At 47.5% G+C, this 5177-nt stretch overlaps 1 non-coding gene across 1 annotated transcript; it reads right to left on the bottom strand.

The window, feature by feature from the left end:
* Positions 1-2594: 2594 nt before the first annotated feature.
* On the bottom strand, positions 2595-2666 carry TRNAP-AGG. Its single transcript has one exon. It is a non-coding gene; the product is annotated as a tRNA-Pro (tRNA).
* Between the last annotated feature and the right edge of the window lie 2511 nt (positions 2667-5177).

A 5177-nucleotide genomic window follows, 5' to 3' on the forward strand; every position in this document is an offset into this window, starting at 1 on the left:
GTTTAGATGTAATTTCACTACTTGAGGATCCAGCATCATTTAGATAACATAAATCTAGAAGCAATATAAGCATTTGCTCAGGCTTGGGACTTTAATTTCTCTGAGTTGACTTGTGTTTCTATTCCTTTTCATTGTTTCCTTGGACTGGTGTTTATAATTTTTCATCTTCTTTCCATGGACAAAATAGATCTTTGTTTTTTGTTTTTAACACTTTTTCACTTTTGAGAGACAGAGTGCAAGCAGGGTAGGAGCAGAGAGAGAGGGAGACACAGGATTGAAGGAGGATCCAGGCTGTCAGCATAGAGCCTGATGCAGGGTTTGAACTCAGAAACCTTGACCTGAGCTGAAGTCAGAGGCTTAGACTAAGCCACCCAGGTGGCCTGATCTTTGGTGTGCCGATCTTGAGCAGGGAGTTGAGTCCCAGCTTCTGCTCTCCGGTGGACTGGTATAACTTTCCTCCAGTTATATCCTATATTGGAAGCACTAAAACACAGCCCCAGACCCCTGGGCATATATCTGTGTCTGAAACCCATCATGGGCCACTGTGACAGCCTCCTTTTCTCTTTTCTTTGGCTTTATATTCCTTCTTTAATTCTGGGAATTTCCTTTTAAAAAATAATTTTTTGCATTATTCAGATATTAATTTTGTTTTAATGGTTTTTTTTTAAGTTTTTTAAAAAATACCCTCTACACCCAGTGTGGGGCTTGAACTTATGACTTGAAATCAAGAGTCACATGCTCTACCAACAGAGCCAGCCAGACACCTTGATATTAATTTTTTAAAGTTTATTTATTTATTTTTTTAGAGAGAGAGTGAGCATGCAAGAGGGGTAGGGGCAGAGAGAGAGGGAGGGAGAGAATCCCAGGCAAGCTCTGTGCTATCAGCACAGAGCCTGATGCAGAGCTAAAGCCCAACGTGGGGCTTGAACACACAAACTGTGAGAACATGACCTGAGCTGAAATCAAGAGTTGGACGCTTAACCAACTAAGCCACCCAGGCACCCCACCTAGATATTAATTTTTATTTTATTTTATTTTATAAACTTTTTTATGTTTTTTTATTTTTGAGAGACAGAGAGAGACAGCGCAATCAGGGGAAGGTCAGAGAGAGAGGGAGACATAGAATCCGAAACAGGCTCCAGGCTCTGAGCTAGCTGTCAGCACAGAGCCCAATGCAGGGCTCAAACCCACGAACCATGAGATCATGACCCGAGCCGAAGCCGGACGCTTAACTGACTGAGCCACCCAGGCACCCCTAGATATTAAGTTTTAAATTATATTTTATGCAGGGATGTCTGGGTGGCTCAATCTGTTAAGCGTTTGATTTCAGCTCGGGTCATGATCTCACGGTCTGTGAGTTTGAGCCCCGCATCAGCCGTGCTGACAGCTCAGAGCCTGGCGCCTGCTTCATATTTTCTGTCTCCTTTTCTCTCTGCCCCTCCCCATCCCTAAAACAAATAAACATTAAAAAAATGAAGTCTATTTTATGCAACCTTTCTGTGTGTGTTTTAGGGCGGCACTGGGTGGGGAGATAGCTACATTAGTGCAGTCTGTTGCCAGACGTTCCTCTCTAGATTTTCTTTTATTTTTTTTCCTGGTTTTTGTTTGTTCGTTTGTTTGTTTGTTTGTTTTTAATATATTTTTATTTTTTTAAAGCTGGGATTTTAATTTTTTTTAACATTTTTACTTATTTTTGAGAGACAGAGAGTGAGCAGAGGAAGGCAGAGAGAGAGGGAGACACAGAATTCGAAGTAGGCTCCAGGCTGAGCTGTCATTACAGAGCCCCATGTGGGGCTCCAACTCACAAACTGAGAGATCAGAGATCATCACCTGAGCAGAAGTCGGCCGCTTAAGCAACTGAGCCACCCAGGTGCCTTCCGCCTGGTTTTGTTTTAAAGTAGGATTCATGCCCAGCACAGAACCCAATACGGGACTTCAACTCACAACTCTGAGATCAAGACCTGAGATCAAGAGTAGGATGCTTACCCAACTCTACCACCCAGGTGCCTCTCGATTTCCTTTATCTTTAGCTAACAATCCCTCTGTCTGTGAGGTACATTGTAGTTTGCAAAGGGCCTTCACATATAGTCTCTGCTTTAAGGCTTCCAAAAACTCTAAGAAATAAGTATTACTGTTTCCATTTTACCAAGAGGAAAACTGAGACTCAAAATGGTAACTTTAATCCTACTTTTGGACTTTGAATCCAGTGCATTTCAGAGTTTGGGGTTATAAAAGGAGCATGCCTTTTCCTGCCCTCCAACTCAGACCTACCCCCAAATTGTCCTGCTCACTCACTCTCCACATGAGGCCCTCCGAGAGGCTCTTTCTGCTTGACACAGCACAGCCCTCTGGCTCCAAACTTCTCCAGCTCAGCTCCCAATGCTATGCCAGTCCCCACCTGCCCCATTTGGCCTCAGTGGAAATTATGGGGTATATACAGGCCATGGCTAATGGGGAGACAGACCAGCAGCCAGTCCTCAGGGTCCCTTATTCACTCACCACAGGACCATCTTTATGCTTCTACACTAAAAAGGGCAGGCATTGCATATGTGTATGTTGGACCACAGGGGGTAAAAAAAAAATCAGAAAAGCCAGGGCTCGTCCAGGATTTGAACCTGGGACCTCTCGCATCCTAAGCAAGAATCATACCCCTAGACCAATGAGCCACTGATAATTGTATGTGGCCAGATGTACCTTCCTGTCACATCAGCAGCAGGCACAGTTCATGGTTTCTAGAGGCAGACTCTCCTCCAGCCTGGCAGCTAACCCAGGCCGGCTGCACTCCAGCGGGCCTTGCCTCCTTCTTGGCTCTCTCTTATCCCCCCTTCCCTGGCCCACTGCGGAGCCACGCAGATGCCCCATGCTCCAGGCAGGGCCCTTTCTTTCCCATGACCAGCCGTTTCTCCCCCAGAGCCACCATGTGGACTTTGTGGGAGGTGCTGGTGGGAAAGGGTACAGCAACCTCCTTTTCCAGGGAAGCCCCAGGCCTGAGGGAGCCTGCCTGGCAGCTCGGGTACCCCATAAAGAACAACGCTTCCTTCTTACCTCCTGATCAGATTGCCAGAAAAAAAAAAAATCCTCCAAATCCATCAGCCTCTTAGACGAGGAAGCAGAAGACTGATCCAGATCACCTTGACTAGCTGACATTTGCTAAGTCACTCAGTCTCTTCATCTGTCAGCTGGGGAAGGGACATCTGTCCTGTGTGCCCTACAGGGTAGTTCTCACCTGAGGAACAGGTGGGCCAGTGTCTGTGAAAGCAGTCTGCAAACTGTAAGGTGCTGTACAAAGTAGAGGGGTAATTATGATGGCAACAGGAAGGTGGGGGGCGGGGAATCATAGGAAGGTTGGCCTCTAATGCTCACTATGGGCCAGGCAGTGTGTTCTGTGCTTTACGGATCTTAGTTAGCCTTATAACTACCTTGTGGGATACGTATCATCCCACATCCCAGCTATAAGCAAAAGAAACTTATCTACATTCAGCTTACAAGAGGCACATTTATCTAAATCCGAAGGCTGTTTTAAACGCAGTACACACTGCTACCCAGACTTTCTAGAAAGCTGGAGAAGGGAAAACATCCTGCAAATACTCACACTCCCTCCCACACCCCAGCCTACCCTGCTCACCCTGCCTGGGGACACTGCAGGAAAAACCTGCTAATCGGCTAAGTGTGGCCTGGGTGGTTGGTTGCCTTTTGGTTGGGAGTTTCCCAAATGAGAGTGAGGGGGAGGCTCAGAGACTGGAGCCTCGTGGAAGACCCCAGTGGGCTCTGCCAGGCTCTCTTTCTTCTGCTTCCACTGTAGCATATCCATCCCCCCACCTCGCCACCACCTTGCTTGCTCGCAGAAGGCAGAGCCCTGTCTTCTTGGTCTTTGGGTCCATCCCAGTCCTGCTGACAAGTGACTCCCAAGCATCTCTGTGTGCCCGGCTTTGTGTAATCACTTTACCAGATTCATCTCTGCTCATCTTCACAGCACAACTGTTATTGTAGACATCACTTAGCAAATGTCTGTGGAATGAGCGTGTGAGTACGTGAAGGAAAAGTCTCAGGGGAGAACACAAAACATCACTAGTGGCAACAGAGATTCAGGTCAATCCATAACTCCTGGCCCCAAGTAGAAACCATATGCCTGAAGAAACCCTCCTGCTTCCCAACTTTTTAAGCAGGCTTCCTAACGAACCAACTCCTCTCCTGGCGAGGCAGCAGGGACGGCCCCTCACTGGAGAGAAAGGATTGTATCCAAGGGAGTTTTATGGCCTCCATCCAGGAGTGCCGGACCAGGCAACTGGTCCAGCTAACTCATCGTGGCCAGAGAGAAAGGCGACAGCTCATCTCTTCTAACACCAAAGAGACTTTTTTGGGTAGCTGTTCCCCAGCTATAAACTGGCTGATAAATAATAGCACACACAACACGTCATTCCATTACCTCAGCACACATTCCCTAAATTGCTCCTCTTGGTGGATGTGCCCGGAAGTGAGGTTGCTCCAAGAAGAGGCTCCTGGGGGCTGAGAATGTTTCAGGGATGAGACGGCGGTTGGATTCCAGCCAGTGCTTCTCTCTGGGGGTGCTGTTAGAATTTGTGGCAGGATCATTCTTTTTTGTGTGGCCTGGCTGGAACAGTGCCCTGCCTGCTAAATACCAGTAATCCCTTCTTCGCTGTGGAGACAGCCATGAAACACCACCGGCACACTTCCAGATACCTCCAGGATGGCAATGGTCTGGGGAGACGAGAGCTACTCAGGTTGGGGACCCACTGGCACTTACCATACATTTCTTTTTCAGCCTAAAGTCACTGTGGTCTTGCTGTGGGCACTAGGACATTAGGCCCCCAGTGACTTGTTTGTGCATTTAACAAACCACAGATGGAATTCTCTGGGGAGAATGGTGGCTCGATTTCTAGGAGCTTCCTCCTTTTCCTCCCAAGAGGGGATGGCTTTCAGTCAGGCGGGTCCTTTGACGATTCCTCACTTTTACAAGAGTGTGTAAACCTTACTCTTGTCTCCTCATTCGTCTGGAGAGGTCATATGGGTCAGTATTTAACAGACAGCACTGTCACAGCACATCATCTCGAGCTCATTGTCACCTCCTGTATGCCAACAACACAGCAAAAGCCAAATTTGGAGAGGGGAACAGGGTGTCTGGGAGCCTGGGTGTGACATAAGCTTATTTTTCACTG

The sequence above is a fragment of the Suricata suricatta genome, chromosome 2, assembly GCF_006229205.1.
Source record: "Suricata suricatta isolate VVHF042 chromosome 2, meerkat_22Aug2017_6uvM2_HiC, whole genome shotgun sequence".
In the NCBI taxonomy this organism is placed as follows: Eukaryota; Metazoa; Chordata; class Mammalia; order Carnivora; family Herpestidae; genus Suricata; species Suricata suricatta.